At 34.8% G+C, this 22,382-nt stretch overlaps 1 long non-coding RNA gene across 2 annotated transcripts; it reads right to left on the bottom strand.

The window, feature by feature from the left end:
• Positions 1 to 8,211: 8,211 nt before the first annotated feature.
• On the bottom strand, positions 8,212 to 21,656 carry LOC107842020. Of its 2 annotated transcripts, none has more exons than XR_001665566.2 (3): positions 21,224 to 21,656; positions 8,664 to 8,743; positions 8,212 to 8,599 (listed from the first exon to the last, which is right to left on the bottom strand). It is a non-coding gene; the product is annotated as an uncharacterized LOC107842020 (long non-coding RNA). The 2 variants fall into 2 exon arrangements; XR_001665567.2 differs by having other exon boundaries at positions 8,212 to 8,560; positions 21,224 to 21,655.
• Positions 21,657 to 22,382: the final 726 nt, after the last annotated feature.

Genomic DNA, 22,382 nt, shown 5'->3' with positions numbered 1-22,382 from the left:
GATTGTACACCGGCGTTGGCCTTATGGCATAGTGCGAATGATAGACCCCAATCCTTGCAGTAAACTCGGATTAGAGACTTCGCCGCCAAGTCAAGGGCAGAGTTCATATAGCCTATTGATAAGTACGTTTGTAGGGTGTACCATCTATCTTAGAAGTAAAGCATAGAGTTGAGTCACGATTACAAGAAAATGTTTTGAAGCTTATCAAATTATACCCATGTGTTTTATGTATTTATAATGCTAAATTGTTTCCTTAATGCTGTTGACTATTTTATACGAAATACATGTTATCTTTGGTTAGTTCTGCGTAACAATACATTCCAGGTATTGTCCGTCCTTTGTGGCAGCTACATTGTCTCATAATGTAGGTTCTGAGGCAGATTTCCATGGTCCAGCTAAGTTGTAGATTACTTCCTGAACTCTAGAGTTGGTGAGCCGCCCTTTCTTTGGAAGACATTCTATTCTTATGTTGGTTTAGTTGTCTTATGGTCCGTCCGAGGTCCTTGTCTCGGTCTAGATTAGCTAGTAATTCAGTAGAGGCTTTGTAGATAGAAGTGGGGTATTGTATGGTCATATTTTATTGAGACAGTCTGTATTGTACGTTCCCTTGAAATTTTATTGTATCTTCCGCACTTTGATTTATGTATGGATTATACTTATGATAGTATGCTAAGGGGTCTCTCGGGCCTTTGTGGTTCGGGATGACCGTCATGGCTAGGGCCTCGGCTTGAGTCATGACAATCTTGGTATCAGAGCACGGTTCATGGTCCCAAGGTGTCTACGAAGCAGTGTCGAGTAGATTTTTTTTTTATGGGTGTGTAGCGCGCCACACTTATAAGGAGGATGCTATGAGGTATTTAGGAGATATTTCCCATTCTCTCATACGTTACTTCATGCTATTGTGTCATCCTTATGAAAGTTATCCAAATTCCTTCCTTGTTCAAATTCTATTGGCCATGTCTCATTGTCGAGACTATACAAGTGTAAAAGCTTAGTGTCTAACTGATGTGATCCTTTCTAATTTAGTCATCATTGAGGTCATAAAGTTGCACGAGGACTTGAGAGGAGTCCGTTAGTTCTTCAAAATGTATTTATTTAAGCTTATACCCCTATCTATATCAATCATGCCTTTGAGCCTAAGTTACAAAGTGTATTCCAATCCTTGTTGCAAATGTCATGCTTAGGGGTAGAGATATGTGTCAGAATGTTGGAACAGTATTTTCACCTGAGTAGTAGTATATGTTAATGTGTCATGACCTATTGGTAGTAAGATGGTCCAGAAGATAGTATATGAAGTCATAAGTTTAGAAGTTAGAGTGAGGATGACTTTTACATAAAGAAGTTAGTTTTAGTAGTATAACCATTGATTGAGGGGTGGTTTGCCATTTTATAGTGATGGACTAATGTTGTAGCAAGAGTTATAGATTGTATGGTAGTTTTTAAAGAAAGTAATTGGCTATGATTGTTAGTTATTCAAAATAGGGAAGGAGCACAGAGTGGATAGTTGCCAGTTATCTTCAGTTATCGACCGTGTATATATCACAACATGTACCATCAGCATAATCGACCATCGACCAAAGCTTAATTCTAGGATGTCTATTGCAGAATTTGTTCTGGTTTCTGGTGATTTCATGGGAATGGGAGGAAATTCCCAAAGGTTGAAAATGGAAATCTTTTACTAAGGTGACATTGCCCATTGCGGTTCGCCGCAACGGTTCATACACCAACTTGGTTGCAAGCGTAATGGAGAGCGGGGATCTAGATTGCGCACCGAGCGATGTGGTGATAAGTCATCTAATACATTCGCGGAAAAAGGTGCATCCTATGATCATAAATAATGATAAACGTGTGTCACTGTACATGATGGATGTTGATGTTGATGGCTTTAGGCCTATTTTAAGGATAAATGTAGTTGAGAGGTCCTTTGAAAAACCGTTGAATTCATCACCGCCCCCACCTCGGCGCCCGGTAGTCGACAACGCTTTGAATAACTATGAGAAGGATGGCAATCATCCAAATAATATGGAAGATAATTCTATGGATATGGAATACGATTCATCAAACTCGCAAGATATGGAAGAAGATTGTGGAACGGGATCACAACCAAGTCATTCTTTCACTGATGGAACTAATTAATATTGTAATCAAACATTCGTCGACAAGAAAGAGCTGAAAATGCTACTAGATGAAGCATCTGTGAGACAATATTTTAATTATATTATGGAGAAGAGCTGCACCAAATTATTGAAGGTGAAATGTGTATCTCGTGGTTGCGGCTGATATTGCAGTCAAGGAAGTACGAATCCTCAGACAGATTTCGCATATACAAGTATGTTGGGTTCCACACGTGTAGTGTTGAACACGCCATGGGCAGGCATAAGAAAATCTCATCCTAGATCATTGCTTCACCATGCGTAAATTACTTTAGTAATGGTAAGGGTTCAAGCATAAGAGAAATTCAAAGAATTGTGTTTAGAGAGATGCATTGCAACACAAGCTATTAGATGAGTTGGAAAGGAAGTGTAATCGCGAAGAACATCATTCGCGGGACATCGGAGAACGGATATGCTTGCTTGCCGGCTTTTTTCCATATAGTGGAGTTATTGGATCTCAATTTTTCTTACTCTATCATGGTTAACAAAATGGATGAATCATTTGTGTACTACTTTTTAGCATTCAGAGCTTGCATACGGGGATATGCCCATATGAGAAAGGTAATTGTCGGCGATGGCATACATTTGTATGGCAAGTACAGGGTGTTTTGCAGAGTGTCATTGCACAGGACACCGAAGATCATATCTTTCTAATTTCCTTTTGCATTGTGGATAAAGAGAACGATGCTTCTTGGACCTTCTTCTTCAAAAAGTTGAAGTCTATAGTAGAAGATGAACCAGATCTATGTGTCATCTCCGATAGGCATATTAGCATTACCAATGCCTTCTCCCGTGTTTACAGTTGTAAGCATCATGGACTTTGCATGAGGCACCTCGCTGAAAATCTTCATGTAAATCAACACTCAGGAGAGCATCTTTATCTATTCTATGCTGCAACAAAGGCTTATTTTGTTAATGAGTTTAGCAAGCATTTTACGAAATTAAAGAATAATTGCCCCGAGGCAATATATGTCCTTGAAAATGTTCTTGGTTTTGAGAAATGGAGTAGAGAACACTTTCGGGGCAATAGGTACGATGTGATAATCATAAACATCGCCGAGTCTTCCAACTCAGTGTTGACGGATGAATGAGAGTACCCCGTGTCGTACATATTTAATTCGATTACTAAAATTGGGTGAAAAGTTCAGGGAGTGGCATGCATTTGTGGGTAGTTCAAACAACAAATTTGTGTCTTGTACGGAAAAGATTCTAAGGGAAAATAAGAGTGCGAGCAATTTCTTGTATGTGACTAATGCGAACTGGGATCTCGACCAATTCACCGTGTTCAGTAACGGTGTTATTGCCAAGGTTAATTTCTTGGAGAGGAGTTGTTTTTGTAGAAAATATGACTTGGTGAAACTACTGTGCAAACATGCGATGGCCACTTTACGAGCAAAGTATGGCGATGGCGAAGGTTATGGTAACTCTATCTACGAGTACTTTTCACCTATTTATAAAGTTGAAACTTACCTCCTTACATACTCCGAAGCTATTAACATTGTCCCACTAAAGTCGAATGGACTGTGCCACGGGAATTGCAAGACGCGAAGATTGTTCCACCCCCCTACGATCCCAAACTTGGAAGAAAGAAAGTTAAACACGTTAAGGGTATCGGTGAAACATTTAAGTCTAAAAGGAGGATTAAATGTTCAATATGCAAGAAATTCAAGCACGAAGAACCACATGTAGCATGGCAAACAAATGTTAGATAGGCTTTTTTTCTTCATTTGTAAGGGGGATAACTGTCCATTTTTATAGAATTTAACATTCAGTTCTAATCGACTATATGCTTCATCTACAGTAAACAAATCAATCTATGATATATCTTTTACACGATCTATTAAATACTTGTTAATGGATATATGATTACTCATCAAACACATTATGTGTGTCTTTTTACTACCATATCTCTCCAATCGATGCATTGAACCATCATTTTCTGTTCTTAATTAATTAAAAGCTACAAACACATCTATTCACATAAATAACCGCTGGTATACATAAGCTAAACCTTTTCTATTCTCACACGCGTGGACTAATCATTGGTTGGAAATATAAAAGGACACATTCTATGAGTCTATAAGTACATTGATAATTTCTATGTAACACTTCTACCTAATCTAAAAAGTTTAAAAATCTCTTCTTCTTCACCAAAAAATATCATGCCTCTAAGAAGGATACCCCTCTGTCTGATCAGAAGGGTTCCCCCACGGCACAACGATCTACTTCTCTTAAAGAATGATTTTGACCGCCTTTTTCATGGGCTTGGTGAAGACCGTGCATAATTGGAGTGTGAACTCCGTCTAATTACTCGTTTCTTGAGGGCAATTCTGAAAAGGCTAGGAATGGAAGGCACTGACTACATCCCCCCCCGCACCATCCCCCTAAATTCAGTGTTAAATTTTTATTTTAGTTTATGTTTATAAGTTTTGTATTTGTTCATTGCAGAAGAAGCTTTTTTATAAGTTATGTTTATATTTAAGAGTTAAAAATTAATTAAATATTTTTATGGTAAAACATTTCCTTATTAAAAGTCATTAGAATTATGACAACTAATACTTTTTTCATTAGTTTAAGGATTTTAAATCAACTAAATTTAATTTTAATAAGATTTGAAAAATCTAGAAATAAATATAAAAACACTAGAATAAGAAAAATTTAAGAAGTACCAAAATTTTAAAAGTTTTAAGTATGTAATAAGAATGTAATAAATGATTTTGGAAAGATTTTAAATATAGGAAAAAAATAATTGTACCTTGACTTCAAAAACAAGAAAAGAGTTTAAACATAGAAAAAAATTAATCGTATCACAAAATATGGTTCAAATTTATGCGTCTCTCATAGCCTCTGGCAGCAAGGGAAAGAGGGCAAAAGTGATGATCCATCATTCAAGGAAGCAACGGAAAGAGAGCAAAAGTGATGATTCATTTTTGAAAAGTGATTTGAACTTTTAAAACTTCACTAAAATTACTGCAATATACTAAATTATTTAATTTTAAATAATCAAACATTACACGTGCGACTAAACTAGTTTAATTAAAAATAGGAAACTTTAATTAAAATTTAGAACACCTATTATAGTAATATTGTTTAGACTACAAATCCTATTCATAAATAAACACAATTTTGGTTTCCGACTTCCAGATATAGCTATACCAATGTCAATACTTAATAGACTAACAACAGTGGTGGCGCAGCGGAAAGGGGCTGCCCGAAACTATCCAGAGGTCGAGGGTTCGACCCTGAGTATGGACAAACACTCTGTTGGGAGCTCTCCCCCCAAATGGAGCCCGACGCAGGGCGAATCTGAATATAGTCGGACTCCTAAAAAGCGGGTACCAAACATCGGGTGGTTTAAACCAAAAAAAAATGTCAATACTTAATAGACAAAATATCCTATAATGTTGACTGAATGACATAAATCCCACTAGTTGGCTTCTTAATTACACTCTCTTCCTATTTTTTTGAATTTGGCTACTCTCCATTTCATTGTTTTCATTTTTCCCAAGTTCTTACTTAGATGAGAGATACATGACATGAGTTGAAATTAATAGTTAAGATTTAATTAATTAAAATAGGATTCTAACCATGATTTAAATAATAAATTTTCCATGTACTTACTTTTAAAATTTTTAGCAATTCCACAATTATCGCTACAAAATTATTGTATCCTTATATATCGCTACAATCCATAAATACTTTTAAAAGTTCTCTTTAATTTCTTCCCATCTCTTGTTTTTTTTACATTGCTCACAGTCTAGTGCCTATATCTTCCAACTTCTCTTTGAATTTTTTGATTTCATTTTAATTATTAGACACTTTTTCTTTAAAACTAGCTATAAGTAGGAATGAAGTTCAGTATTTTTAATATTCAGGTTTCTTTCAATTATCTAACTTAGTTATTTGTATATAGTGTTTGAAGATGTTCAATTGTGTTCTTATAATACTTTGCTAGACACGTGACAAAAAGAAGATTTTTCTGTCATCATAATTTTTGGTATTGCCAATTTTTTTTTATAGTAGATATTGTTTGGATGAAGAGGAGAAAAGAGAGTTAAGAAATTTGCAAAAGGAGAATTAATAAAGTTTTAAAACTAATACTCCCCCTCCGTTTAAAAAAGAATAACTTACTTTGACTTGGTACAAAGTTTAAGAAAATAAAGAAAACTTTTGAATCTTGTGGCCTTGAATTAAAATTGTATTAAATGCACCAAAATGCTCTTTAATCTTGTGGTTCTAAAACATGGCATGTGGAAAGTTGAAATTGAAGTATTGCCAAAAAGGGAAAGGGATCATTCTTTTTTAAACGGACTAAAAAGAAAATGAGGTCATTCTTTTTTAAACGGAGGGAGTAAATGTTAATTAGTTAAATCATGGTTTGTCTGTGACCTTACCCCAATCTTATAGAGGTAAAGAGATTGTTTCCGATAGACCATCAGTTGAAGTAAATCATATCGAAAAAAAAAAAGTAAAACAAATACAGTAGCAAAAGAGTAATGTAGAGAAGAATTTTAAAAAAAGAACAAGTAACAACAACACAATGTATGACAACTGAAGCAAGGGAAACAAGAAGTAACACTAGAATTGAAGAATAAGACAATATGAGAGCATTAAAAACAATACTGATGGGGAACTAGATAATATTCGACTATCTACTGACCTCCTTCTATCCTAACCAGTGGGATTCATATCTTACTATTTAGGATCATGCCATAAGTAATTTATAAGTGTGTCATGTCATATCTAAACCTCTACCTCTACCTCTACTCCAAGACTTCTTGTCTACCTTACTTATCATAATACCACTACATGCAAAATGTCACGCCACCTCATCCTCACTGGGATATATGTGGATATTCTATTCAGTACCCAAGCCATCTCAGTCTATAGAGCATTGTAAGAGACCGCAATTAAAACATCCAACATTTAGAAATTAGTCTTATCATAATACCACTACATGCAAAATGTCACGCCACCTCATCCTCACTGGGATATATGTGGATATTCTATTCAGTACCCAAGCCATCTCAGTCTATAGAGCATTGGAAGAGACCGCAATTAAAACATCCAACATTTAGAAATTAGGAGAGGACAAAGTTTTCACATAGATTACGACCTTATTGAATTAAAGTCCTCCTTCAATCTCTGCAAAATTAACTTGGTCCATTTTTTTTTTTGTTGAATTGTAAGCCACTAATCCCTAGTTGCTACTGTTCTTGCAAAACAATATTTTTCCATCCTTCATAAAGCTCAGAGGTCTCAAATAAATATTGTAAGGTAATGAAATTGTCAATATCTTACTCCATGAATTCGTTTTCATCATAGACAACCAATATTCATGATTATCTCCCAATGTTCTAGACAAACAGATCTTTTCTACTACATCATACAAAAAAAGATTTGGCTCATAATCCGAATGCAAAAAGTGTTGCATACAAGCAAACTCAATTTTTTTGAACATGGAAACAGTAATTCCTCCTGAAATTATTCCTTCTCCAAACAAAAACAACCGAGAAAGAAGTAGCAGAAGATGTTGAAAAAGAAGAGGAAGAAGGTGAGAAAGAAGCTAGCAAAAATGTTGAAGAATTAAGCAAAACAACTGAAGATGGAAAGGAAGAAGCAGTAGAGAAATAAGGAGAAGACAAAAAAGATGAACAGAAAAAAGAAAAAAAGAAGCAGGCAAAAAGATGAATCAATGATAACATTTGTCATGATGAGGAAAAAGACATTTAAATGCTAATATTATTAATGTTTTAAAACTTTTTTTATTTGAGAAACAAGAGAGTTGAATGATCATCGAAATGATATGACAAATATTTTTTTAGTTTATGAAAGTTGTTAGGATTCTACACTTAATCTGTTTTTATCAAATTGTATTATTGCATGAAATTTAAATATACATTGGGTTGTCATAACTGATACTATGTATGGTTGACATCATAGAATGCATATTTAATCTTTCCTATACTGCTAGCATAGTCTATCATTATCATGCTACTCGATTTTAAGTTGATGTGTAGTTTGATCAACTATGATTCTATGAAAAACACTATTAACATTCTAGAAAAATAAAAGTATTTTTATTTATTCAATCTCACTACATCTATGTTACACCTTTTCAAACAACGAATACTAGCATTATACCACATAACATTATTTTTAGGCCATTCTCCCTTTCTTTGGTGAAAATTAATTTTGTTGTAGTTAATTTCTCTCTATTTGGGTGTCTTATAGCAATACTTTCAAGTGATTCCTCTGCCATTCGGCTTCATTGAACAAAGTCATAAGGAAATCTCTATTTTCTTCGTATTCTCGGAGCCTTTGTAGTAGATTAAATTTTTTCACGCCATGAAAATTTAATGTCTTGGGTCCGGACTCAACGTTGATGGACTGCTTGGAGGTGATACCTAATCAAGCCATTTAAAAAACGAGCATGCGCCATTATCCTAGAAAAAAGTAATAATTACATAACGATTTACTTAATTTCAAAAAAAGACCTACACAACTCACCTTCGCAGTTGCACAGTTATAAAATTTGCGATCTGAATTTGAGTCTGTGTGTGACGTCCTCAAGACAACCCGCATTTCCACTATGACAAATTAAAGTCAGTTTAGAATTGGATGTTTGAGACATTGTAGAATTTCAAAATAAAAATAAAGTTGATGAAATAAAATAATGAGGTATGGAGGACTTTATATATAAAGTAAAAAAGAAGTGTTAGAATTGAAGGAGTACAAAATTAGCCATTTGTTACCGTTGGAACAGTAATTGTGTTTTTTAACTGCTGATGACACTTAATAGACTGTTGTCGATCATGACCCATGTCAATCCTCAATGAGAAATAAAAGTTTATTCCAGACACTCGTAATCGATGACCCCTCAATAACATGTTTAAAAAGAAAATAATTAAGTAAAAAATATACCTGTGCTTTGAGGGTCCATCGATTCATTTGATCTACCGTGGACTTACACTATAGGTCATGCATGGATTGCTCTATGGATCATTGGTAGATCTCGTAGATTTATGTACATGGTTATACATCCTCACAAACATGTTGTTTAAAAAAAATAATTAAAAAATAAATGTAGTGTGAAATTCTACACATATGAAGGAGTTTAAACAAGTCACACAATCATATTAGATCTTATACAAATTAGGGATGGTGATTTAAGGAGTATGCGGATGGATAGTGGTTGAACAAACAATATCCTAAGAGTAATGTTTGTCAAAACAAGTATATTTTGAGGATGTTGATTGTATTTGGTGACTACCCATCCACATACTCATTCAATCACCACCCCCAAATCAAAAGAGTATGTGGATGGGTAGTGGTTAAACAATCAACATCCTCAAAACATACTTGTTCTTTGATAAACATTACTTTAAGGATGCTGATTGTCCAACCACTACCCATCCACACTCTTTAAATCATCATTCCTAATTTGTATAAGCTCTAATATGATTATGTGACTTGTTTAAACTTTCATATGTGCAGAATTTCACACTACATTTATTTTTTAATTATTTATTCATTTTTAAGCAACATGCTAGTGAGGGTCTATAACCATGTACATAGATCTATGAGACCTACCAATGACCCAGAGAGTGATCCATGACGACCTACAGTGTAAGACTACGGTAGACTTTTATATCTCATTGAAGATTGACATAGGTCATGATTGACGATAGTCTATTAAGTGTCACCAAAAGTTCAAGATTATTTGTTTAACTAACAGTTCAAAAGTTCAAGTGTCACCACATACTCAAAGCACAATGTTCAACGGTGATGACGTGCCCCTTCGATCCCCACACCCAAATCATGTGATTACGTGACTTGTCTAATTTTTTTTTAATTTAATTATTTCTTTCAAACTATAAGCTACTGATGATCCATCGATTCATATGGTTTATGATTGACCTATATGTCTGGTCGAGGAGTGACACTATCTAAGATCGATAATAGTGCATAAAACATTAGCTGGTGTATCGTAGATCAATTTTTTTGTCTATGATAGACTATATATGTGATCTAAATTTATCATCAAATAATTTTTACTCTTCATAAATTTAATCAAGGCAATCTACAGTTGTATTCATTGAAAAAACAATAAAAATTTAGAAGTTGGCTATCCAAATCCCACCATTCAAACAGAAGAATAACAACACAAAGCAACAATCATAAAAAGAGGGCAAACAAAATTTATAAACTAAAATAATTATATTCATATTGTTTATTGTCAAACATACATTTACCAACATCAAAACCAACAAAAAGGGCAAAAAAGAAGAAGCTTCTTCTAATAAGAATCCTAACTAAGAAAGATTCTTCTGCAATGAACAAATACAAAAACTTAAACTGAAACTAAAATAAAACTTAAACTAAATTAGGGGATGGTGGAGGGTGATGTAATCTGTGTCTTTCATTCCAAGCCTTTTCAAAATCGCTCTTAAGAAACGAACAATTCGACGGAGTTCATGCTCTAAGTAAATGAGGTCTTCATCTAGCCCATGGAAGAGGCGGTCAAAGTCGTTCCTGAGGAGAAGGAGATCATAGTACTGCTAGGGAACTCTTCTGATCGGATGTAGGGGTATCCTTCTCGGAGGCATGATTTTTTTTGAAGAAGAGGTTTTTGAACTTTTTGGTTTAGGTAGAAGTGAATGGTTACATAGAAATTATCACTGTACTTATAGACTCATAGAAGGTGGTGTTTCATATTCCCAACCAATGATCAGTCGACGCATGTGAGAATAGAAAAGGTTTAGCTTGCGTATACCAGCGATTTTTAATGTGAATAGACGTGTTTGCAGCTTTTAATTAATTGAGAATAGGAAACAACGGTTCAATGCATTGATTAGAGAGGTATGGCGATAAAAAGACCTACATAATGTGTTTGATGAGTAATTATATATACATTAAAAATTCTTTAATAGACCGAGTAAAAGATATATCATAGATTGATGTGGTCTACCGTAGACAAAGCATATAGTCGATTACAATTGAACATTAAATTCTACAGAAATGTGGGGGGGTCCCCCAAAATAGTGGCTTCACAAATGAAGAAAAAAAAAGCATATCTAACATTTGTTGTCCATGCTACATGTAGTTCTTTTGTGCCCAGATTTCTTGCATATTAAACACTTATTCCTCCTTTAGAACTTGAACGTTTCATCGACACCCTTAATGCGTTTGACTCTCTTCCTTCCGAGTTTGGGATCGTAGGGATAGAACAATCTTCGTGTCTTACAATTCCTATGGCACAGTCTATTCAGACTCTAGAGGGACAACATTAATAGCTTCAAAGTATGCAAGGAGGTAAGTTTCTAATTTATAAATAGGCAAAGAGTCTTCATAGATGGAATTACCATAACCTTCACCATCACCAACTTTGATCGCAAAACAGCTATCGTATGTTCGCACAGTAGTTTTACCAAGTCATATTTCCTACAAGAACAACTCCTCTCCAAGAGATTGACCTTGGAGTAATGCCACTGCCGAACATGGTGAATTGGTTGAGATCCCCGTTCGCATTAGTCACATACAAGGAATCGCCTGTGCTTTTATTATCACTAAAGATCTTTTCCGCACAAGGCACAAATTGATTCTTTGAACTGCCGACAAATACATGCTGCTCCCTGAACTTTTCACCAAATTTTTTAGCAATCAAATTGAATATGTACGACACGGGTTACTCCTGCTCATCCGTCAACACTGAGTTGAGTGACTCGGCGATGTTTGTGGTCATCACATTGTACTTATTGCCCGGGAAATATGCTCTACTCTACTTATAAAAAACCAAGCACATTTTCAAGGATATGTGCTGCCTCGGGGCATTTACCTTGAATTCTGCAAAATGTTTGCTAAACTCAATAAAAGAATAAGCCTCTGCCATGACGTATAATAGATAAAGATGCTCTCTACGATGTTGATTTACACGAAGATTTTTAGTAAGGTGCCTCATGCAAAGTCCATGATGTACACGATTGTAAACACGGGAGAAGACATTCGCAATGCTAATGTGCCTATTGGATCATCTTCTACTATAGACTTCAACTTCTTGAAGAAGAAGGTCCAAGAAACATAGTTCTCTTTATCCACAACACAAAAGACAACTGGATACATATGATTTTCAGTGTCCTGTGCAACGATACTCAGCAACACACCCTCGTACTTGCCATACAAATGTGTGCCATTAATGATAATTATCTTTCTCGTGTAGGCATATCCCTATATGTAAGCTTCAAAGATAAAAAGTAGTACACGAACGATCCATCCATCTTGTTAACCATGATAAAATAAGAAGAGCTAGGATTCAATGACTCAACTATTTGGAAAAAAGCCAGTAAGCAAGAATATTCGTGCTCTGGTGTCCCACGAACAATATTCTTCGTAATTACACTTCCTTTCCAACACATCCAATAGCTTGTGTTGCAATGCATCTCCCTAAACACAATTCTTTGAATTTCTCTTATGCTTAGACCCTTACTATCACGAAAATGATTTACACATAGTAAAGCAATGATCTCGGATGAGATTTTCTTATGCCTGCCTATGGCGTGTTCAACACTGTATGTGTGAAACCCAACATACTTGTATATGCAAAATATGTTCGAGCATTCATACTTCTTTGCCCGCAACAACTAGCCACAAACACGAGATACACATTTCACCTTCAACTATTTGGTACAACTTTTCTCTATAATATAATCAAAAGACTGCCTCAGCGATGCTCAGTCTAGTAGTATTTTCAGTTCTTTCTTGTTGGTAAATGTTTGGTCACAATAGAAATTAGTTCCATCGGCGAAGGAATGACTTGGTTGTGATCCCGTTCCATAATTTTTTTAACATCTTGCGAGTCTGATGAATCGTATTTCATATCCATTGAATCATCTTCCATATTCATTAGATGATCGTCATCATTCTCATAATCATTCAAATAGTCGTCGACTATCAAGCGCCGAGATGGGGGTGCTAATGAATTTAACGATTCTTAAAACAGCCTCTCAACTACATTTATCCATAAAATAGGCCTAAAGCCATCGGCACCAACATCCATTAAGTAGAAGGATACACGTCTGCCATTATTTATGATCGTAGGATGCACTTTTTCCCTCGAATGCATTAGATAACTAATCACCAAGTCGCTCAGCGTGCAACCTAAATCCCCACTCTCCACTACGCTTGCAACCAAGTCATCGTATGAATTGTTGCGGTGAACCGCAATAGGCAATGTCACCTTAGTAAAAGATTTCTAATTCTAACGTTTGGGAGTTTCCTCCCATTCTCCCATGAAATCACTAGAAACCAAAACATACTCTGAAATAGACATCCTAGAATTAAACTTTAGTCGATCATCGATTATACTACTAGTATATGTCAGGTATATGAACGATCGATGACTAAGAAGATATCCGTACAAAATAGTGAAATTGCAAATATTGCTTCTAATCAACGATCGTTGGGTTTATGGAATAGATAAATGAAGTTGGAGTCACCTGAGCAACTATAATGTACTTTCTAAAGAGGCTTTGAGTAATGCGAGTGATTTGAAAGCTTTTTAACAATGATGGAAAGTGTGTTTGAGAAGATAGCAAACAAATGAGATAACAAAGAATGCAATGGACAAGATTATGATGTTTGTGGACTGATTTTGAGCCGATCGCCAGAATCGTACCTGAATTGGAGACTTTTGGAGGGAAACAAAAGCTTCTATTTTAAGCTTTTGGAGTGTTTTTAATTATTTTTAGAAAGATATTTTAAATATAATTGTGGATGGAGGGGGACTAAAGTGTATTATTAGAAACTTGTGTGTTGGATTTGTTAACTTAGAAAGAAGAGATGATGATGTCATAAAAAGTGGGTATTTGGCAAATTTTTCAAGACTAGCATCTAAATTGCAAAGAAAGTTTTTTAAGTGGGTATTTGGAAAACTTGCCTAAGAAACATAATATCCTTTTGTGGAGCAAAAAGGGGTCGATCATCTCCCTTTTGGTACTTTTATATGACTCTTGTACCATTATTTCCTACATAATCATCTTCCTGCCTACATATGGGAAGGTTAATTTCTGTAACATCTCAAATTTCCAACGCAAACGCTGATGTATGTTATAACTACTGAGCAGAATTTCACTGAATTTTAAGAAATACTAACAGAATGTAGCACGATAGTTAAAGTAGGAATTAATGTAATAGTATAAAAAGATCAATAAAATGACATGTGTTATGTGTTTATTGGCAGGGTGTAAACATTTGAACAACACAGTTGTTGCGGGCCAATTTGCATAAAATTTTAAAAGGCATAACACATAAATGAGACTTTTAACTTGACTTCAACTTATATTTATGACCTCCAACTTTGGGTGTGCACAAGTAACCACTTAAACTTTCATAAAGTTGAATAAATATTCACATATGTCATATGTGGCGTCCTACGTGGCCACTTCGCATCCTACATGGCGTCATGCATATTATGCCACATAGGACGTGTGCGTCTACTTGTTCAAGTTTTTACTAGTTTAAGTGTCTACTTGTGCTCATCCAAAGTTGGAGGTAATAGATGTAAACTAACATTAAGTTAAAGGGCATATTTATATATTATAACATTTTAAAATATGGATCAATTTTGATAGCATTATTGACAAAATTTTGTTTGCCCGTAACTAAATAAATTTTTTGTTGCTACACGTTTTTGGACATCATATTGAGGTGATTTAAATTAAAGGGTATAAAAGTTGGTCTGGGAACCACTACTGTGGTGGGGCTGGTATTATTGAGCCTCGACTCAATTTGAGACAAAGTGTAAGATTGTGGAGACTGCGGGAAGGGAATAGTAGTGTGAAGATAGTTTGCACAATCATTCCTATTCTAATATTATGTGTGAAACCTAGACACCACCCTCATCGGAAAGTTTAACGGAACCAAAGATGGCCAGTCAGGCCACTAGTCAGCCTATTCATGAGGCTGGCCAGCCCAAACTTACTCAAGAAGATTTTCCTCCCTTACCAAATCAAAATCTCATTGATGCTCCTAATAATATGCCTACCTGTGAGATGGGTCCATCAAATCAGTATGGAAAATATGCTGATCTACTAAAACCTCATTTTAGCACTAATTACTTGAAGGGTAAAGCCTGTGTCCATCAAATACCAATGAAAAATATCATTTTTGTTAATGGGATTCCAAGAGTAGTATGGACTGAAGAAGAAGTGGATCGAATGAATGTTATTGAAGAGTTACAATTTGCAATAGTTGGTAAATTTTCTTACGGTTGGCCGGAGTTAGATGACCTGCATATTCAATTGCCTAAACAGCTCAAGGTGAAAGGGGACTGCAAGATTGGTTTATTAAGAAATCATATTCTATTAAGATTTGAACTTATGGAGGACTTTATTAATGTTATGGCTAAGAATGTATACTATATTGCTGCGAAGGATGGTCACTTTTATCAAATGCAACTGCTTATATATGATGCAACGTTTAAGGTTGAGGAGGAAACAACTCAAGCCATGTCTTGGATTTCTTTCCCGAATTTAAAAACAACTTATATTGTGAAGGAATCATTGTTTTCACTAGCTTCAGCAGTGGAGAATCTGATTCATTTAGATATGGCCACAGTGAACAAAACTAGGCCTAGTTTTGCTTGGGTGAAATTCCAGGTGGATTTGTTAGTTGAATTTCCTAAGTTTGTGGAAATGGAGATTGTAAAATCTAGTACGAATGAGTCAAGGATAGAAAAATTCAAGATCAGATATGATTTTTTGCCTAAATACTGCAAGCATTGTAAACTATAGGGACACGATGAGCAAGAGTGTAGGGTATTGCATCCAGAGTTAAAGCCTTCTTAACATGAGTTGGTTGACAAAGATAATAATTTACATGAGGGAGAAGGGGAAAATAGATTAATAAAAGAACAAGGAAGAAGGAGAACTGTGCAGCAATGGAATGATACAAGGAGAAGATTCAAAAATAAAGGTTTTCTTAGTGAAAGGGATACATCACCGGATAAGGGCATCTGCTATAACCACCCATTTGGAGCATTAATGGATGGAGAACAAGACAAGCAAGCGAAACTGGATACGAATTCATTACTAAAGGATGGAGAATCTGTGGAGAAATAGGGTGAAGGAAAAAAAGAGCAATCTACAAAATAGTGGGTATGCAGCTCTTTTCACAAGCAAGTGGCAGTGACTCAAACTTCACAAGGAGAGGGATCACCTGAAAAGCATCTAAGAAAGCAAGACATGTGAGGAAGGAAATACTCAGGAAAACAATGGAGTTAATAACTTGAGAAAAAATGGTCCTCAAACTAAAGAGACTTCATCTGACATGAGTACTTCCAGCAGCTCCAAAGATAGATCTGAAGGTAAATATGAAACTCAGACAGACAAAGTAGGTTCTGACAGACAGAAATACTCAGTCAATGACATCAGGAAGAGGTATTCAAGGGTATGGGACAGTCAAAAAGCAAATTTCAAAATGAGGAAGATCAAACTATAATAAGCAGTTCAAAGAAGAATCAATTGATAGCAACAGAATACATCTCACTGGTCACAGTAGAAATTCCCTTAGAAATTGATGATACAATGATTTGAAGAAATAAAGTTGAGTCTCCTAATGTAGATCTTCATAACACTCTGACTCACGACATTAGGGGGTGGAGACATATGCACAACTTGAAGATGGTAATAGCAGAAGTCCTAATCAGATTGAAGATGTCTTAAAGAATGCAGATCTATCTCTAAGGGCTATCTTATCCATTAAAGTTGTAAAGAGTGGAAGAAAATAGGGTACTGGTGAGAAGTTACCTACCAGAACCCAACCAAAGAGGAATGTAGAATCTCAATATGCCAGAAATAAATGAAAGCAATTCTATGGAATATCAGATCTGTTAAGTCACAAAAGGCTTTTCAGAGATTTCAGATGTTGCATAAATATAATAAATTTGCTTTTATAGCTTTGATTGAGCCTTTTCAACATATAAGAACCATTAACAGATATAGGAATAGAATTCAAATGCCTTCAGTGTATTATAACTGTAATGAGAAAATATGGTGTTTTGTGAATCATGATTTTGATGTTGTTGTGATTGTGGATAGAGAACAACAATTATCTTTTCAATTTAAAGACCTTGATAGTGGTAGGGATTTTTTGGAGTCACTTGTGTATGCCAAATGTGACAGAAGTAAAAGATTGCATCTTTGGGATAGCCTTTAGTCTATCTCTAATTGGGTGAACACCCCTTGATAATAGGAGGAGATTTTAATATGGTTCTTAATGGTGCTAAAAAGATTGGGGGTGTTCCTGTTGTGGATACTGAGATTGAATATTTTCAGAATTGTATTAAATCATGTGATTTGACTCAGGTGCAGTATAAGGGGAACCCTTTCACTTGGTGAAATGATAGAGCTGGTCCTGATTGTATCTTTGAGAGACTTGATAGAGTGTTAACTAATCATGACTTTTAGGATTTGTACTCTCATGCTGAAATTGAGCATCTCCCTAGAGATGGTTTGCCCCTCTTCTCCTAAAATGGGAGAACAGACATATTAAAGTCCAAAGACCTTTCAAATTTTGAAGATCTGGATTGATCATGCTGATTTCATGAATGTTGTGAAGAATAATTGAGATGCAAGTTATATAGAAAATCCTTTCTTGGATTTTAAAAGGAAGAGTAAGCAGGTTAAAAAGGCTTTTACGATGCGGAGTAGATATGTATAAGGTGATATCTTTAATATCTAATTATTAGAGAAGAGATAGAAAAAATAAAAGAAAAGTTGTTTGAAGAGAATCCCTCTCAAAAGAATAGGGTTGTGATACAAAGAGCCAAAGCTGAATATATCAGATACCTTCATTTAGAGGAAAGTTACTGGCAATAAAAGGTTGGGTATGATTGGTTTGAAAGTGGAGATAGAAACACTAGATTCTTTCATAGTGTTGTAAAAGGAAGGAGAAATAAATTGAAGATCTCCAGAATTAAGGATCAACAGGGTTCAGGGTTGGAGGATGAGAATCTTATTGCAAATGAAGCAATTGGTTTCTTTCAGAAACAATTCACTCAGGAGAGGGATGCCTCTATGTTCCCTCTTTCGGAATACATTCATGAAGTAGGATAATGTGATGCTAGGATCTTTACCGGATGATGCAGAGATTAAAAATGTTGTTTTTGATCTGAATGGAGACAGTGTTGCTGGTCCAAATGGACTGACAGGTAGATTTTTTCGAACTTATTTTGTACATAGTTAGTAAGGATATTATTAGGTTGGCTGTGAACTTCTTTGAAGTTAACACTCTTCCTAAATCAATAAATCATACTAACTTGGTTCTAATTCCCAAAAAAGAGAATGCACATTTTTTTCAGACATTAGGCCTATCATTCTTAGTAATTTTGTGAATAAAATTCTGTCAATAATTGTTCATTATAGATTAGAAGGTATTCTCCTTAGACTGATATCTCCTAATCAATCAGAGGCTTTGTGAAGGGTAGGAGTATTATTAAGAATGTTTTACTTGCACAAGAATTAATTACAGATATAGGTAAAAGATGTAAACCTTCCAATGTGGTTCTTAAGCTGGATATGGCAAAAGCTTATGATAAGGTTTCCTGGTTTTTCTTGATGAAAGTTCTAAGAAATATAGGATTCTCTAATAAAGTCGTAGATGTGATTTGGAGGCTGATTTCTAACAACTACTACTCAGTGTTGATAAATGGGAAGTCTTCTGGTTTTTTCCATTCTACAAGGGGGTAAAGCAGGGGGATTTTCTATCCCCTGCTCTTTTTATTCTCTCTACTGAGGTTATGACTAGAGATTTGAATAATCTTTTTCAGGATTATACATATGTCGGATATGGATTACCTAAGTGGAGCACAAATTTAAATCATCTTTCTTATGCTTATGACACTATAATTTTCTCTTCTTCTACCTCTACGGAGAAAAGTATGTTGATTTTGCTGGAATATGAGAAGAAGTCAGGTCAAAAGGTGAATAAGGAGAAAAGTTTTGTCTATATGCACAAAAACACCCCAGGAGCAGTACTAGATCAAGTTACACAAGCAACGGGAATGGGTAAGGGTGAGTTTATTTTGAAATATCTTGGGTGTCCCATATCTCATTCAAAGAAGAAGAAAGAGGACTTTGCAGAGCTGGTGGATAAAATTAGAAATAAATTGCAAGCATGGAAAGGGAGATTACCATCATATGGAGGAAAGGAAGTGTTTCTAAAAAGTGTACTTCAGAGTATGCCTATTTGTGTACTTTTAACAATTGTTCCACCAAAGAGTGTTTTCAAAGATATTCAAAGAATCTTTGCTAAAATTTTTTGGCATAACAAAGAATCAGGTAGGGCAAGCACTGGTCAGTCTGGAAGAAGATTTGTCTTCCTAAGAAAGAAAGTGGTTTAGGGTTTAGATCATTGGAGGATGTTTCTCAGGCTACGATGGCTAAATTATGGTAGAGATTTAGGACACAAAGCAATTTTTTGACTAACTACATGTGGAATATGTATTGCAAGAAACAGATTCCTACTATGGTGCAGTGGAAAGGTGGATCCCAGGTATGGAAGTATATGTTGACAAACAGGGAAAGATTAGAAAAACATATTTGGTGGTAACAAAGAAGTGGTACTTCTACCATTTGGTTTAATAATTGGACTAATACTGGTTCATTATTTATGCATCAGTCAGAGGTACATTCATGTCATCCAATGAAAGTTGGTGGTGAATTTCTTAAGGAAGAGAGATGGAATTTTGAGCTCAGGCAGAACCACATCCCTAATTATGTTGTAGAGCATGTCAGGAATAACATGGGTCCAGTTTGCTATGAAAATGTTATGGATAAAGCATGGTGGACTAAAAATAGTAATGGTAAGTTCTCTACTAAGAGCGCTTGGGAGCTGTTGAGACAAAGAGCTGATATTCAGGATGATTTAAAAGCATTGTGGTGCAAAGGCTTACCTTTCAAATATTCTTTCCTACAAAGAATTTGGTTAATAAAAGTCCATGTGGCTACTCTAATGCATGAATGGAATCCAGAATTTAATCCTAATTGTGGTTGTTGTACTTGTCCAGTAAGAGAAACAATTGAACATCTCTTTCTGAAGGGAGATATTGCTGTCAAAATATGGAATCACTACTGTTGTGGGGCTGGTATTATTGAGCCTAGACTCTATTTCAAACAAAGTGTAAGATTGTGGAGACTGCAGGAAAGGAATAGTAGTGTGAAGACAATTTTCACAATCATTCCTATTCTAATATTATGGTTTCTCTGGAAAAGGTGGAATACAATTCTACATGGGGGATCCTATTCAGAGAAGAAGCTTATTTGGGAGTTAAATGACACTGTCGTCAAGTTCATTAAGGTGAATTTTAAGAAGGAACTGTTTGGAAGAAACTGGACAAATATAATTGATGATTTACAAGTTCTAAACAACTCTTATACAGTTAGAATTGTTAGATGGTAACCCTGGTCCAGCTCCTTTGCTTTTTGTATTAGGAATTGGGAAGGAAATTTAGTGGTTGCTAAAGGTGCTAAACTGCAAGATACTACAAGTTTAGTGATAGAAGCCACTGCTATCAATGAATTTTTGAGGTTCTGTAGGGATGAAGGTATACGACAGATCATTGTGGAGTCATATTCTTGGATTATAGTGCAAGTATTGAATCAGGAATGGGAAGTTTCATGGAGTGTATCTATCATTGTCAATTCCATCAAGGAACTGATGAGAGTCATAACAGTAAGAGTGGTACACTCTCTTAGGGAGGGTAACACTCTTGCTGATTTTTTCACTAACCTAATTATTGATTTTGCAGGTGAAGTTCATTTTACTAGTTTTATGGAAGTTCCAACAATGTCCAGGCACACCACAAGTTAGAAGATCAGGTCAACTCACAAAACCATAAGATACAAAGCACAAGGGTCAAGGAAAATATATCGGAACAGGCACATGAAACAAAGGAATCAGAATATAGCTGACATTATAAAGTAAGCATTTTCACAAGAAGGAGAAGTACAGAAATAAGTGGAATCAGGTAAAGAGGATTAATGTTTGCTGGAATGATAAAGATAGGACCATACCTTTTGTTGGAAGCGATTTCCATGAATATATAACCTGCGCTCAGGGCAAATTGGAGTGTTGATGGCCAAATATTCAAACAAAAATAGGTCAGATCCAAAATTATTCAGAAAAAATTAGTTCAACCACCTGACACACAATATACATATTAGAATCAGTTCATTTCTCATTTCTAGATTCGATTTCTTATACGAGGTGGTGGTATTAGCTGTGTGGCTCAACCCATTGGTATAAGCAATAGAAGAAAGGATCGGGAAGAAAGAACTTAGTTGTTACAGAGAAGTTTCAGCTCATCGACGAAGCACAAATGCAGATTTGAAGCTCTAAATCGATGAATGAGAGGATAAGGTTAAGGAACAATTAGGAAAGGTGACTTTCAACTGCACTTTCCTAATTGAATGAATTAGGGCACTTTGGGATGCACTTTGTCTCATTTAGTTATTAGAGAAAAACAGAAAGATAATTCAAATTAAATTATTTTTATAAAAGTGGTCATAAAATTTAAATATCACTTTCTAGCAATTTCAATTTGTTCGCTTGTTTTATACTATTTTTACATACCTTTTATAAAGTTTCTATATATCTTATACATATAAATATTCTGTACGAAAATTATATAATTTCGATACATAATTTATACAATAATTATATTTTTTTTTACACATTTTACATAATAATTATATAATTTTTATACACTTTCTATATATTTTTTATATATATTTTATACATATACATATTTGATAAAACTATATAATTTCTATACATATATCTTATATTGATACATATTCTATATAACAACTATATCATTTTTATATAATTATATTTAATTATTAGTTTTATACAATTTAAAAAAGAAGATATTTTTTAGTTAAAGAATTTATAGCAAAAAAAAATTAAAATATTTGTAAAAAGGGGAATAACCCAAGTTAAAAACTGTATCAGTATTGTATATGGAGTGTATCAATATCGTATATGGACTGTATCTGAACTACATAAGCTAAAATGACTCGAATTAGGAAATGGTTATAAAGTAAAAATAGTATACCCGATTGGAAACTTTTTGAAAAAATATCAAAACTTGGGCTATTTATTTTTAAAAAGTGCTACAGAGTATCCTTTTCCCTTAGTAATTTTGTTATTTGGGCCAGGCCACTTTTGGGC

The sequence above is a fragment of the Capsicum annuum genome, chromosome 9 (genome assembly GCF_002878395.1).
Source record: "Capsicum annuum cultivar UCD-10X-F1 chromosome 9, UCD10Xv1.1, whole genome shotgun sequence".
Taxonomy (NCBI): domain Eukaryota; kingdom Viridiplantae; phylum Streptophyta; class Magnoliopsida; order Solanales; family Solanaceae; genus Capsicum; species Capsicum annuum.
The sequence above is the reverse complement of the archived record's forward strand: the minus strand, read 5'-3'. Positions and strand labels throughout refer to the sequence as shown.